The sequence below is a fragment of the Lithobates pipiens genome, unplaced genomic scaffold (assembly GCF_037356315.1).
Source record: "Lithobates pipiens isolate NorthernLeopardFrog02 unplaced genomic scaffold, aLitPip1_a1.2 Scaffold_10, whole genome shotgun sequence".
NCBI classification, from domain to species: domain Eukaryota; kingdom Metazoa; phylum Chordata; class Amphibia; order Anura; family Ranidae; genus Lithobates; species Lithobates pipiens.
In genome coordinates, this window is record NW_027507686.1 from 11,492,655 (window position 1) to 11,509,047 (window position 16,393).

General features: G+C 44.4%; 1 protein-coding gene across 4 annotated transcripts in view; it reads left to right on the plus strand.

Moving 5' to 3' along the window:
* The window catches only part of ZNF536 (zinc finger protein 536), a 602,875-nt gene that overhangs the window by 369,925 nt on the left and 216,557 nt on the right, over positions 1 to 16,393 (plus strand). The window contains exon 1 of one of the 4 annotated variants that reach the window (XM_077451560.1): positions 2,231 to 2,383. The exons of the other annotated variants lie outside the window; for them this stretch is intronic. The gene's annotated coding sequence lies outside the window, so the exon portion shown is untranslated. Of the gene's footprint in view, positions 1 to 2,230; positions 2,384 to 16,393 lie in introns of those variants that run through there. 4 annotated transcript variants of the gene reach the window in all.

The window sequence follows — 16,393 nt, forward strand, 5'->3', positions numbered from 1 at the left end:
GCCCCTTTTTCCCTGCCTTAAAAACAGCCCTGGTTCATTCATTGATATACATTTCAGACAGCCTGGTGTAGACCAGGGGTCTCCAAACTTTCTTTGAAAGAAGGCCTGTTTACTGTTCTTCAAACTTTATGCAGGGCCTGACTATGGCCAGCAGGAGTAGAAAATGTCTGGGGTGCTAATGGGAGTCAACAGTGTCCCTCTTTGGTGTCATTGTGAGGAATAGTGCCCCATCGTTAGTGCCAGTGGAAGGAAAAGTGCTCCATTGGCAGTATCAGTGAGAGGAATAGCTCCTGTTAGGATTTCGGCTGGTGAGTCTGACTTGGTGGAAGGAGACCTCTCTTACGACTCTGGTTCAAGTCTCTCTGAAGTGGGAACAGAGGGACAGGAGCACAGCGGGGTAGGAGCGTCCGGCCAGATGCAGCAGCAGGTGCTAGGAAGGTGAAGATCTTCAGGTGCAGGAGCTCTCTGTAGCAGGAAGGCAGCCGATGGAGATTGGCAAACAGGCCGTGGTACCATGACGGGTGGAGCACGGGTCTGGAGAGGCAGAGGCAGGCCCGGATGGATCTCTGGGTGAGAGAGCAGCAGACACAGAAGCAAGCAGGAGCCAGCAGAAGAATCAGATAACAAGCAGGGGTTCGGCAACAGGTATCAGTCCAAGAAGGGTCAAACAAGCCGGGATCAGAGCAGGAGAGGTCAGCAGAGTCAAACGGAGCCGGGTCAGGTATCAGGTAGGTTTCAGGCAGAATAACAGATAGCTTCAGGTACTAGCTGCAGACGAACAGCACAGAACATCCGCAGCTGTACCTTTAAAAAGGGCCACTGGCGCCAATCGCACATACGAACGGCGTGCACCCGCGCGCGTCTGCAGACGCGCGTGCCCACGACGACCCGCGGCACGAACGCGCGTGCGCGTACGGAGACCCGGTCGCACAGAACGGACGGATTCCTAACAGCTCCCCATTGTTGGTGTCAGTGGAAGGAATAATGCCCCTTCATTGGTGTCAGTGGGAGGAATAGTGCCCCATCATTGGTATTAGGGGAAGGCATAGTGCCCCATAATTGGTCTCAGCGGTAGGAACAGTGCCCCATCACTGGTGTAAGTGGGAGGACTAGTGCTCTATTGGCGGTATCAGCGAGACAAGTAGTGCCCGATTGTTGGTGTCAGTGGATGGAATAGTGTATCATCGTTCATATCGGGTGACGGAGTAGTGCACCATCTGTGGTATTAGAAGGTGGCACAGTGTTCCATCATTAGTGTCAGAGGGAGGAATAGTGTCCCATCATTGGCATCAGTGGGAGGAATAGTGCCCCATCATTGGTATCAGTGGAAGGAATAGTGCCCAATCATTGGTGTCAGTGGGAGGAATAGTGTCCCATTATTGGTGTCAGTGGGAGGAATAGTGCCCCATCATTGGTGTCAGTGGAAGGAATAGTGCCCAATAATTTTTTTTCCATTTTTTTTTCGGATCATTCATTATGATCGAAATTTGAAAATTCAGAAATCCGAAATTTGGAAAATTTGGAAATTCGAAAATCCAAAAATAAGAACGAAAATCCGAAAATTCTTTAAAATCCGAAATAATAACTAACTAATAATAGCTAACTATTAAATTATAGGTATTCACAAATTCGGAAATTCAAAAATACAAATTGACTATTAAATTAAAGGTATTTGAGTTTCCTTTCAAATTTGGCTGTTAGTGAACATAACATATACGAATTTATTCCAAGTTACGAATTATCCGAAATAACAAATGCCGCATCCAAACGAATGGAAAGTAACAAATTAATAATAATAAATAATAATAATAAAAAAGTTTTTATTATTATTATTTATTATTATTATTATTATTATTATTATTATTATTATTATTATTAATTCATTATGTTCCAGTCGTTTAAATTGCGGCATTTGTTATTTCGGGCTAATTCGGAACATCAAATAAATTCGTATTTGTTATGTTCACTAACAGACAAATTTGAAAGGAAATTCCAATGCCTATAATTTAATAGTTAGTAATAGTTATTAATATTAGCTAGTTAGTTAATATTTTCGAATTATCAAATTTTCAGATTTTCCTTTTTATTTTCGGGATTGTCGTTATTTTGGACTTTTGGGATTTACACTCTTATTTTTGAATTTTCGAATTTCCGAATTTCCATTTTCAGAAAAATTCGTTAACCGGGTTTCCGTTAATTTGAATATTTCAGAATTAATGAATTTGGTCGAAAAAACGAATTTGGACGGAAACAAATTGCACAAGGTTCTCTCTGTTTCTCACCCCTGCTTTGTGAAGAGATCTTAGGAAAAGCATCACACTTTTCACACATTATACGTAATTAAGTCTCATAAACAATACGACATTGCGGGATCCCTGGACAGGTAAGTGTCCTTATATTAAAAGTCAGCCGCTATAGTACTTATTTATTTTTTTGAACAGATTGGAGCTTTAAGTGGGGGGGGGGGGGGGGGGGGAACCGTGTCGCTATCAAAAAGTAAAAAAATTTAAAATAAATCCTGACACCATCCCCCATTGTATCGTAATTTACAAAAGTCAACAAAGAAGGTAACCCCAAATCCCCAATTAAGGAGCCTGGCGTAGGGGGGTGCTAGTGTGTCATATAATACACAAAACATAAGTGTATAAAAAAAAAGTACAGCATCTTTATTAATTAGTAAAATTCATTAAAAAAAATTGATCCTTGGTATATGTATACAGAATACAAAATTTTGAGCCTAGTGGAACAACGCGTTTCACATAGATCCAGTGCTTCTTCAGGACCTACAAGCTCTCTATAGAAACATTGAAAAGTGACACCCAAAAAAAGAGCGAGTAGTCCATGAAGACTGCCCATTTTCTTTTTTTTTCTTTTAGCAAAATATGGCTACAAAGTCTACAAGCTCTCTATAGAAACATAGAAAAGCGATGGCATAAAAAGACCAAGTAGTCGATCGAATCTGCACATTTAAAAAAAGATATATATATATTTATTTATTTTATTTTTTTAATCAAAATATGAGTGCTGCAATGTCTACGATAAAAAAAACAATAATTACAATATTCTACATTACAATACTTCTTATTATATTAAAAGCCTGAAAATTTGAACCCAAAATGGAGAAGAAGAAAACCATTCGGGATTCACATTTTCTTCACAAGATAGGCCCGGAGAAAAGAAAGAAAAAGTGTAATTTTCAGGCTTTTAATGTTTATTGTAATGTACAATTTTGTAATTATTGTTTTTTTGTTTTTTATTTTAGACATTTCACTCATATTTTTATAAAAAAACATAAAATAAATAAATAAAAAAATAAAAAAATGTGCAGGCTCGATTGATTTCTTGGTCTTTTTCTGACATCGCTTTTCTATGCTTGTATAGAGAGGTTGTGGATCCTGAAGAAGTACTGGATCTATGGGAAACCTGTTGGTCCACTAGGCTCAAAATTTCATATTTTATATACTTATATCACACATATATGGATACATTTTTAACGAGAATTTATATATTTTAAAAATGAATAAAGATGTTCTAATATGTATGTATGTATATATATATATATATATATATATATATATATATATATATATATATATATACATACATTAAAGCATCTTTATTCATTTTTAAAATATATAAATCCTCGTTAAAAATGTATCCATATATGTGTGATATAAGTATATAGAATATGAAATTTATATATATATATATATATATATATTTTTTTTTTTACAACATCTTTATTCATTTTTAAAATATATAAATCCTTGTTGTATGTATGTATATATATATATATATATATATGTGTGTGTGTGTGTGTGTATATACATATATACATTTCTTTTATTTTTTTATACATTTATTTGCACTTTTTTTCTTTTGTCTTTCTTTTCTCCGGGCCTATCTTACAGGGACACATGCGTTTGAGCGCAGTGGCTGCGTTTGACCTGCTTTTTGCTTACAACATGAATTGATCTCCGTAGGACTCGCTGTGTCCAAACAAACACAAAATAGGTCAAATGCAGCATCAGAACTTCCATCCACGCTAAACAATTAAAGTAAATAAAATCAGCACATTTGAGATTGAAACATGTTTTAAAAGCAGGTGAAATGCGTAAAATGAGGACTATATAGGATATATAATTAAGGCTTGACAAAAAAAAAAAACATAAAAAAAAAAAAAACGCACCCTTTAGAACGCTAAAGGCAGAGTTGGTCCACGGTATGGCAAATGAAACTCTATAAAGTATCTATAAAGTATAAGCCAATTTTTTCCAACATAGAAAATTAACCCAAAGGGAAAATTGCTTAGAACCCCTGAACATTAAAAAAAAAAAAAGTTTTCATTTTTTTTTTTCAGCAGAGACCCTAGAGAATAAAATGCCGGTCACTGCCATTTTTTTTTATATCACTTTTGTGCAGCGTTTTTTTTTATGCAATTAAAAAAAAAAACATAATATATATATATATATATATATATATATATATATATATATATATATATATATATATATATATATATAAACATAATATATATATATATATATATATATATATATATATACCCCATTTTTTGTATAATGTGAAAGATGATTTTACGCCGAGTAAATAGATACCTAACACGTCGCGCTTTAAAATTGCGCAAGCTTGTGGAATGGCACCATACTACGGTACGTAAAAATCTCCATAGGCGACGCTTTTAAAATGTCTACAGGGGACCTGTTTAGAGTTACAGAGAAGGTGTAAAATGATCGCTCTCGCTCAGACGTGTGCGGCGATACCTCACATGTGTGGTGCAAACTCTATTTGCATAGGTGGGCGTGACCCACGTATGCGTTCACTACTGCGAGCACGTGGGGATGGGGGGGGGGGGTCGCTTTAAATTTTTTTATTAATTTGTTCGATTACATTTTTTTAATTTTTACACTGTCTTGAAATGTTTTTTGGGTGGACAACCTCTCTTGCAGCTTCTAAAAGTGACAAATCCGCCGCAGGGACCACTTTTATCGGAAAGCCGGCCACCTAAGGGAAAAGAAAATATGCCATTCAAGTGGTTTGGAGGTATATTACTTTACAGGCAATGGCCATTAGAGATCACACAAGCTCACCACTTGCATAAATATTTCTAAGCATAGGCAGGATTTGTACTAGGAGGGGGGATTTGTGTTAGAAGGGGGAACATAATTTGTACTAGGAAGGGGGATTTGGGGGGTTTATGCTATAAAGGGTGATACAGTAGGGGGAGGGAGAGATTTGTGCTCAGGGGGGGGGGGTTATTTTTTTCTTGGGGGAGATTTAAGCTATTATGGTATTTGTGCTGGGGGGGTTGTGTATGGGGGGTGGGGATTGTGCTCAGAGAGGACACTTGAGGGGGGATTTGAGGGGGATATGGGATGGGGGGTAGGGATTTGTGCTAGGAGGGGATTTTTATGGGAGGGGGGATTTGTGCTATTATGGATGATTGTGGGGTATTTGTGTTAGGAGGGGAAATTTGGGCCTGGGGGGGGGATTTTTGTTGGGGGGAGGAATTTTGCTCAGAGAGGACATTTGAGGGGGGTGGGGGGGGAGATATGGTAGATGGGGGAAAGGATTTGTGCTAGAAGGGAAACAATTCCCCCTAGGAGGGGAACTTGGGGGGGGGGTATTTCTGCTGGGGGGGATGAATTGTGCTCAGAGAGGACATTTGAGAGGGGATGGGGGGGAGATATGGTAGAGGGGGAAGAGATTTGTGGGAAGAGTAACTTTTTGTTTGGGGGGGGGGGTAGTGCTATTAAGGATGGTATTTCTGCTAGGAGGGGAAGGAGTTGGGGGGGGGGGGGTTGTGCTCAGAAAGGAAATTTGAGGGGTTTGTGCTAGGAGGGGGACATTCGTTTTTTAGGGAAGGGTGGGGATTTGTTCTGCGGGCATATAGGAAGACAAGAATTTAGCTGGGGGGGGGGCAAAGATCTGTGCTGGGAAGGAGGGGATTTCAGTAGGGGGTGGATGGGTGAACGTAAGCATGTAGATTGCTGCTCAATTTTTATGGGGTGGGGGATTTTTGCTGAAACATATTGACCATATATTTGTGGGGGGGGGGGTGCAATTTGGCATGTTCACCCCTAAATGGCCTTGTCTCGGCACTGGGGAAGGGGCTGGTAAATATGCAATTTGGCATGTTCGCCCTGGCCTCTAAACGGCCTTGTCTCGGCACTGGGGAAGGGGCCGGTAAATATGTAATTTGCCGACCCCTTCCTTTTCTAAATGAACACAGTGAACACACTCACTCACTGTGTCTATTCATAACTGAAGCATAGTAAACCGTGTTTACTATGCTTCAGTTTGTGAATGAACGGGAAGCCGCTCAGCACAGAGCGCTTCCTATCCAATCACTGTCCAGTGCAGCTGAGGCTGCAGAGGAAAGGTGTACACCCTAATGCAATATGCTGCAGATTGCCGGTTGCCAACTATTAGACATACAGATCTTGCTGCACTACTACCTGTTTATACAACTACGCCTACTTTTTTTTTACCACCATTTTTAAAAGGCCAAAAAAAAAAAAAAAAGAATCAAACTGAAATTTCATTTTTACTAAATACACATTTTTAAAAATTCATAGACACGCACAGGCCCCTTGGCAGACATTTGTGTACCAATTAAGATACTATGCTAGCAGCCCCGCACTGATTAGGAGTAATTGGGCCAAAAATTACATATTTTCTCATTTGTAGATTTTAGGCGTATTCCAAAAAGGCAACAGAATTAAGACTAAACTCTAGGCAAGTATCTGAATACACCTCATCTCATTTACTGGTATGTAATCGGCATTACTCATCAGAAGAGTAGCTGCGTTGAAAACTAGGCACCCCTGCCACAGTACATAGCCAGATCTATTGTGTTTACTTTTCTTTGCTGCGGTTAAAGTATTTGTGAAGTCATTGAGCACAGCATAGTAATCCAAAGTATTTTCTAAAGCTCGAGTAGCTTTCTTTTTTTTTTTCGTTAAAGAATGTGTATTGAATTAAAATTCACAGAGGTCCAATTAATAAAATGATCTTCCGGCAGACGTCCGAATCGCATGAGCCTTCACATCACAGCCCCCCTCCTTTAATTCACAATCCTGTTCTTACGTCCGCAGTTCCCCCTTCACATTACAGTTCCCCCTTCACATCACAGTTTACCCTTCAAAACCTCCCTGTTCCGAACCCCTCTTCACAGTGGTGTCCTCTGCCCCCCTTCACCCCCCCCAGTGGTGTCATCTGCCCCCCTTCACCCCCCAGTGGTGTCTTCTGCCCCCTTCACCCCCCAGTGGTGTCTTCTGCCCCTTCAACCCCCAATGGTGTCCTCTGCCCCCTTCACCCTCCCCCCAGTGTTGTTCTCTGCCCCCGCCACCCCTCCCAGTGATGTCCTCTGCCCCCCCTTCACCCTCTCCCCAGTGTTGTCCTCTGTCCCCCTTCACTCCTCCTAGTGGTGTCCTCTGCCCCCCTTCACCCCTGCAGTGGTGTCCTCTGCCCCCCTTCACCCCCACCAGTGGTTTCCTCTGCCCCCCTTCACCCCCCCAGTGGTGTCATCTGCCCCCCTTCACCCCCCAGTGGTGTCTTCTGCCCCCGCCACCCCTCCCAGTGTTGTCCTCTGCCCCCCTTCACTCCTCCTAGTGGTGTCCTCTGCCCCCCTTCACCCCTCCAGTGGTGTCCTCTGCCCCCCTTCACCCCCACCAGTGGTGTCCTCTGCCCTCCTTCACCCTCCCCCCCAGTGTTGTCCTCTACCCCCTTCACCCCCTGTGGTGTCCTCTGCCCCCCTTCACCCCCCTAGTGGTGTCCTCTGCCCCTCTTCACCCTCTCCCCAGTGTTGTCCTCTGCCCCCTTCACCCCTCCCAGTGTTGTCCTCTGCCCCATTTCACCCCTCCCAGTGTTGTCCTCTGCCCCCCTTCACCCTCCCCCAGTGGTGTCCTTGCCCCCTTCACCCTCCCCAGTGGTGTCCTCTGCCTCCCTTCATCCCCCTAGTGTTGTCCTCTGGCCCTTTCACCCTTCCTTGTGTTGTCCTCTGCCCCCTTCACCCCCCCTGTGTGGTCCTCTGCCCCCTTCACCCCTCCCAGTGGTGCCCTCTGCCCTCCTTCATCCTCTCCCCAGTGTTGTCCCTCTACCCCCTTCACCCCCCAGTGGTGTCCTCTGCCCCCCTTCACACCCCAGTGGTGTCCTCTGCCCCCACCTTATTATCACAGCCCCCTGAAGCTCTGGCCCCCCCTTCACATTACATTAATTGTGACATTACATTACATTAATTGTGTATAATAAGATAACAATGAGAAGGTGCTCCAGCACCAGTCCATTCCACAGCTAATATAAAACGGCCCCATAAGTCCTAAAGGGCCCTTGTGCAACTCCATAGCCTACACCAGCTTCTCAACTAAGGCTCCTCCAAAGGTTGCTAGGGGTTTCTTTGAGCAAGGAGCAATTTCTTCCTCCCAGGTGAGTTCCTATTGACACCAATGGCCTTTTTAACTATCTTCAAGGGGAGGAATTTTCCCAAAAATGTAGGAAGCATTCTTCCCTTTGACCATCCCACCAATGTATCATAATCTGTAGATATTACTTACAATTATAGGCAGGAGATCAATTGAACCGTAAAGTTTTTTTCAAGGGTTCCTCCTAAAAAAAAGTTGAGAAAGGCTGGACTGATTAGTAGCAAGAAGTCTACACCAACCTTTCAACCAGGGTTCCTCTAAAGATTGCTAGGGGTTCCTTAAACAAAATGCTAGATACATGTGATGGTATCACGGTGTCCCACCTATATCTGTCCCACATCTACTATAAAATATTTGACCCCACCAATTCAACTTCTAGCCAAGTAAAAACGTTTACTGGGTATCGACTGATAGACGTTGAAAGGAAATAGTATTAATTAATATTGATTGGACCCTGGGAGAAAAAAATTCTTAACCCCCCCCCCCCACCCCCATTCAATTTCACTCTCCACCTGCTCTGAGAAATACAATTAATAGCAGCTAGACTTAAAAACAGTTTACTGTATCAGAGCAGGCAGCAATTGTGATTGGTTGCCAGAGGTTACAGCATATCATTACTGCTTACTAACTGGTTGCTAGAGGCTACATCACACATTATGGCTCATTGATTAGTTGCTAGAGGTTACAGAAAATGATTTGTGCTTGTTAATCGGTTGCTAGAGATTACTGTACAGTAATACCGCTCACTGATTGGTTGCTAGAGATTACTGTACAGTAATACCGCTCACTGATTGGTTGCTAGAGATTACTGTACAGTAATACCACTCACTGATTGGTTGCTAGAGATTACTGTACAGTAATACCGCTCACTGATTGGTTGCTAGAGATTACTGTACAGTAATACTGCTCACTGATTGGTTGCAAGAGGTTACAGCACATCATCTCCTCATTGCAGGGGAGCATGATATACATATGAATGCCGCTTTATTTACATGTCAATGCCGCTGGCCGCAGCTATTTACTTAGTAATGACACCGCTATTTACATATGAATGCCGGTTATTTACATGTAAACACAGGGTCTGCAGGTGAGTCATCTGTACACAACAATAGGGCAGAGCTGGGCAGCATTAGTAGCAGCACTTCACACTGAGATATCGGGACACAGCACAGGACGAAAACTTCAAGGGACAAGGGAATTTAAAACTGGGATCGTTGGAAAGTATGAGGCAGCTGCTTTGGGCCCCACAACGACAGGCCCAGGGCAGCTGCCCCTTTTGCCCTGACTTAAAGACGGCCCTGGTCATGCATTCTGTCCCATGGCCTACGGAACAGAGAACATGAAAGGACAAACCAACCCACAATGATATATATAGAGTACAGTGCTTGTGCAAGCGTCTTTCTAAGCATTCTTTCATAGTTGAACTGGCAACGCATATCAAAGCATATTCAAATGGAGTCACAATAGCTTGGGCATATTATTACAGACGTAAACTGGGTCTAGGTATAGGCAACAATGCGAAGGTGCCCTAGCCAGGGCCGGTGCTATCAATAGGCAAACTAGGCAGCCGCCTAGGGCGCCAGGCCACTGGTGTTCCTACTCTCTTCTCTCTGCAGCAAGAAACTAAGTCTCAGCATCAGCAGGCAGCTGCTGCTCCGTTCGCACATAGTGTCAGAGGCACAGCGGCGTCGGAGAACTGTGTCTGTGTCTCGACTCCCGAATGAATGGAAGCAAGCAAACATTCATTGATGGGTACTGGTAGGCTGCATTTGATGGGCGCTGGTGAAGCTGCATTTGATGGGCACTGGTGAGGCTGCATTGATGGGAGCTGGTGAGGTAGACTTTGATGGGAGCTGGTGAGGCAGCATTTGATGGGTGCTGGTGACGCTGGATTTGATGGGCATTGATGAGGCTGCATTGATGGGTGCTGATAGGCTGCATTTAATGGACACTGATGAGGCTGCATTGATGGGCGCTGGGGAGGCTGCATTCATGGGCACTGGTGAGGCAGCATTCAGTGCATTGATGGGCACTGGTGAGGCTGCATTGATGGGCACTGGTAGGCTGTATTTAAGGGAGCGCTGGTAGGCTGCATTGATGGGCGCTGGTGAGGCTACATTCATGGGCACTGGTGAGGCTGCATTCGGTGCATTGATGGGCACTGGTGAGGCTGCATTCATGGGCACTGGTAGGCTGTATTTAAGGGAGCTCTGGTAGGCTGCATTGATGGGCGCTGGGGAGGCTGCATTTGATGGGTGCTGATGACGCTGGATTTGATGGGCACTGATGAGGCTGCTTTGATGGGAGCTGATGAGGCTGCATTGATGGGTGCTTGTGAGGCTGCATTCATGGGCACTGGTGAGGCTACATTCAGTGCATTCATGGGCACTGGTGAGGCTGCATTGATGGGCGCTGGTAGGCTGCATTTAATGGATGCTGATGAGGCTGCATTGATGGACGCTGGTGAGGTTGCATTCATGGGCATTGGTGAGGCTGCATTCAGTGCATTGTTGGCCACTAGTGAGGCTGCATTGATGGGCGCTGCTAGGTTGCATTTAATGGACGCTGATGAGGCTGCATTGATGGGTGCTGGTGAGGCTGCATCCAGTGCATTGATGGACGCTGGTGAGGCTGCATTCATGGGCATTGGTGAGGCTGCATTCAGTGCATTGTTGGCCACTAGTGAGGCTGCATTGATGGGCGCTGGTAGGTTGCATTTAATGGACGCTGATGAGGCTGCATTCAGTACACTGATGGGCACTGGTGAGACTGCATTCATGGACGCTGGTAGGCTGTATTTAAGGGAGCACTGGTAGGCCACATTGATGGGCGCTGATGAGGCTGAATTTGATGGGCGCTTCATTAAAAAGGTGAGGTTTACATGGGCAAGGGAAAGGGGGTGGAGCCAAGGGGGGGGGGCGGTAAAATGAGGTTTCGTCTAGGGTGTCAAAAAATTCTTGTACCAGCCCTGGCCCTAGCACATAGGCGACCCACATTTAGTAAAAAACTAGCCCCTAGGTGCCAAAGGACCACGGTCTGCACATCTGGTGAGTTTACCCCCGGGCTGCATTGCATGTTGTCGGTACCTCCAGAACAGCAGCAGGTAAAACTCCACAACCCTTCAACATACATAACTGATCTGTTTTGTTATTTTTATTTTATTTTTTATTTTTTCCTAAACAAAAGAGGAGTTACGCTTTAATGAGTTAATTCATAAGGTTTTTATTCCCCTCCAGCCCTAGCTCGGGAAAAAAAATAAATAAAATCTTACAAAACACAATCCAGGCTGCGTTCATTCAGACATCAGCGAGTGAGCTCAGAACACTGAAGGTAAAATTCCTCCAAAGCCCTTTTACAGATTTAAAATTCAGCCTGACCTTTAGAAATGAGCCTTTTTTATATATAATGCCCCTTTTACTTGGTAACACAAACAGACATTTTGTCAAAATAAAGTTGCAGTGAATGTTTAATGCTTTGAGCCGCCTCGAGTCTAAGCTCATTAGCTTTTATTGTAATCCTCCTTTTCTGGTATCCTCGCTTGTACACTTTTTTTTTTTTTTTTTTTTTTTTTTCTTCCTTTTCTTTACTCCTCACCGGCTCACACTGCACATGTGCGGAAAAAAAAAACAGGGAAATTAAAAAACGATCGCAGGTAATGGATTGGCGGAGATCACTTCATTCGCCAATTTTTTTTTTTTTTTTCTAAAGCTGAATTCAAGTCATGCATCTAAAAATAGAGATAAAATACAGATGGAGGCAGATGATTTACCTGCCACAGGATTTGTTTTTTTTCTGTCCATCCAGTCCTAAGATTTACACAGTGCAGTCCTTGCCTGGCTGGATGGGGGAGCTACGTTTTCTCTACTGCAGTTAAAGCCCAACTCCGGGCAAAAGAAAGAAAAAAAAAAACCCTCGTTCATTGCACAGGTCAGCTGCTGGGTTTTTGTCTAAGGCAGCGGCCTCCAAACTGTGGCCAGCGGGGTGGATGTGGTCCTTTGCTTGCCTTTATCCAGCCCCTAGGGTACTATACCTTCCACTGACAAAAATGATGGAGCTTTGTTCATCTCACTGATACCATAGTTGGGGCACTATTCCTCCCACTAATACCAATGATGGGGCACTATTCCTCCCACTGACAACAATGATGGGGCACTATTCCTCCCACTGATACCAATGATGGGGCACTATTCCCCCCACTAACAACAATGATGGGGCACTATTCCTCCCACTGACAACAATGATGGGGCACTATTCCTACCACTAATACCAATAATGGGGCACTATTCCTCCCACTGATACCAATGATGGGGCACTATTCCTCCCACTGACACCAATGATGGGGCACTATTCCTCCCACTAATACCAATAATGGGGCACTATTCCTCCCACTAATACCAATAATGGGGCACTATTCCTCCCACTGATGCCAATGATGGGGCACTATTCCTCCCACTGATACCAATGATGGGGCCCTATTTCTCCCAATGATAGAGCAATATTCTCCCCACTTACACCAACAATAGAAATTATTCTTCCCACTAATACCAATGATGGGGCACTATTCCTCCCACTAATACCAATGATGGAGCACTATTCCTCCCACTGACACCAATGATGGGGCACTATTCCTCGCACTAATACCAATGATGGGGCACTATTCCTCCCACTGATACCAATAATGGGGCCCTATTTCTCCCAATGATACCAATGACGGGGCACTATTCCTCTCACTAATACCAATAATGGGGCACTATTCCTCCCACTAATACCAATGATGGGGCGTTATTCCTCCCACTGACACCAATGATGGGGCCCCATTCCTCCCAATGAGAGAGCAATATTATCCCCACTTACACCAACAATAGAAATTATTCTTCCCACTAATACCAATGATGAGGCACTATACCTCTACCTACCTCCCACAGGCAGTGTTATGTAATTTCCCCCCCATTGTGCATTGCTAGAGAGTTTTTTTTTTGCTTGGGAAGGGGCATGTGATCTGCACAGGGCCAATCAGCACTGTCCAGACAGAAGGTCAGGGGTCCAGCAGCCTCATAGGACAGTCAGAGCAGAATGAAAACTCCTTCTACAAGCTTTAACCAGGCACAGATAGAAGTCACAAGACTGCTATATACTGCCAATGAGGTATTTAGTTCTCCCTTTTAAAATCAATGGCACTGTCTGCATGAGGGTGCATAAGATGCCTGCGCCCCCCCCCCCCCCCCCCCCCGACAGGCGTATACCATGTGATTGAGGCTTAAATGCACCGCTCAGAACCCAATAGCTATCCGAGCATCAGTCTTGGTCTGGAATAGAAAGCAGAACAATTTTAGGATTATTTACCAGCGTGATGCAAATTGCGGCGTGACCTGCAAATCACAAATCAGGCGACGGCTTTGATCATTCTAAGCAAGTTACCTTAATGAAAGTAAATGGCAGTTGGCTGCAAGAGGTTAATTGATAGACCAATAGCTGTCAGACGAATAGGCCGGGTGGAGTGCAGAGGGACTGACATGTATCAAAGTGTAAATGCCAGGATGTACATTGTAAGAAAATTTCCAGCCGCGTACTAGAATACTAGATTTCATCACATTAACCCCTTCAATACCGGGCACTGTCACCCCCTTCCTGCCCAGGCCAATTTTCAGCTTTCGGCGCTGTCACACTTTGAATGACAATCGAGCGGTCATATAACAACACTGTACACATATGAAATATTTATCATTTTTTGAGACAGATAGAGCTTTCTTTTTTGTGGTATTTAATCACCACTGGGGTGTTTTTTTTTTTTTTTTTTTGTTTTGTTGCGAAGCAAACGAAAAAAAAAACTGTAAAATGTGAAAAAAAAAAAGTTTTCGTTAGTTTCTGTTATAAAATGTTGCAAATAAGTAATTTCTCTTCTTCACTGATGTGTGCTGATGAGGCTGCACTGATGGGCACTAATGAGGTGGCACTGATGAGGCTGCACTGATGGGCACTAATGAGGTGGCACTGATGAGGCTGCACTGATGGGCACTAATGAGGTGGCACTGATGAGGCTGCACTGATATGCGGCACTGATGGGCTCTGATAGGTGGCACTAATGCCACGTACTCACGATCAGATTGTCCGGCGTACTTAGTCCGCCGAAACGCATTTCAGCGGACAATTCGATCGTGTGTGGGCTTCAGCGGACTTTTCCAGCCTGAAGTCCGGCGGACTAAGAAAGTATTTTTGCACTCCAATCTTCCAGTCGGACATGGGTTTCAGCGGACAATATGTTCGTCAGTATGCTAGTCCGGCAGACTAAGAATGACGCATGCTCAGAAGCAAGTACGAAAAAGGAAGCTATTGGCTACTGGCTATTGAACTTCCTTTTTCTAGTCCCGTCATACGTGCTGCACGTCATCACGCAAGCGAACGTCGGACTTTCTGTGTGTCCGTGTGTGGCCAAGTCCGCCAGACTATTGTATGTCGGACTAAGTACGCCAGACAATTCGATCGCGTGTACGCGGCATAATGGTTACTGATATGCCGCACTGATGGGCACTGATGAGGCTGCACTGATATGCAGCATTGATGGGCTTTGATAGGTGGCACTGATGTGCTCTGATAGGTGGCACTGCTGGGCTCTAATAGGTGGCACTAATGGGCACTGATAGGTGGCTGTCTTTTTGTAAATATCTCCTAAACCCTATAGGTTTAGGAGATATTTCTTGGACCTACAAGTAAGCCTTAATCTAGGCTTACCTGTAGTTTAAAGTGGTTTGTAAGGGTTTACAACCACTTTAATAAGAGAGTCTACACCTCCATTTTGGGTTAGGATGTGATTAGGAGGTATAGTACTACCTTGTTAGGATTTTGACATCACAGAAGTTAGAGGAATCCTGTCGCCGAATCTCCTGCCTTCTGTGAAATCCTGCTTTGGTCACCTGACTGTAGTGACCCCTTACGCCGTGTACCCACGACCAGACTTTTCGACAGCAAAGGTCCGACGGAACGAATCCGCCGGACAATTAGATCGTGTGTGGGGCTTCATCGGACCTTTGCTGTCTAAAAATCTGGCGGGCTTTTAGAACTAGAACGTTTCAAATTTTTCCCGCCGGAGCCGATTCCTGTCGAGTTCATTTGTGTGTATGCTAGTCTGGCAAAAACCGACACAAGGGCGGCTATTGGCTACTGGCTATGAACTTCCTTATTCTAGTCCGGTCGTACGTCATCACGTTCAAATCCGTCGGACTTTGGTGTGATTGTGTGTGTCCAAGTCCATCCACCAAAAGTCCGTCAGGAAGGCCGTCGGACCTAGTCTGCTGGAAAGTCCGGTCGTGTGTACGCGGCATTACAAATTTTGTAGATGTTGGGGGTGAGGGGGGGGGGGTGGTGATGTGAATATCACTTGTGATTTGGTGCAGTGCTTTGGTCACCTGACTGTAGTGACCCCTTATGCCGCGTACACACGGCCGTACTTTTCAACAGCAAAGGTCCGACGGAACGAATCCGCCGGACAATTAGGTCTGTGTGGGCTTCATCAGACCTTTGCTGTCTAAAAATCTGACCTACTTTAGAACTAGAACGTTTCAAATTTTTCCCGCCGGAGCCGATTCCTATCGAGAAATACATTCGTGTGTATGCTAGTCTGGCAAAAACCGACGCTAGGGCGGCTATTGGCTATGAACTTCCTTATTCTAGTCCGGTCGTACGTCATCACGTTCGAATCCGTCGGACTTTGGTGTGATTGTGTGTGGCCAAGTCCATCCACCGAAAGTCCGTCAGGAAGGCCGTCAGAACTAGTCTGCTGGAAAGTCCGGTCGTGTGTACGCGGCATTACAAATTTTGTAGATGTTGGGGGGGGGGGGGGGGGTGGTGATGTGAATATCACTTGTGATTTGGTGCAGTGCTTTGGTCACCTGACTGTAGTGACCCCCTTATGCCGCGTACACACAGCCGGACTTTTCGACAGCAAAGGTCCGACG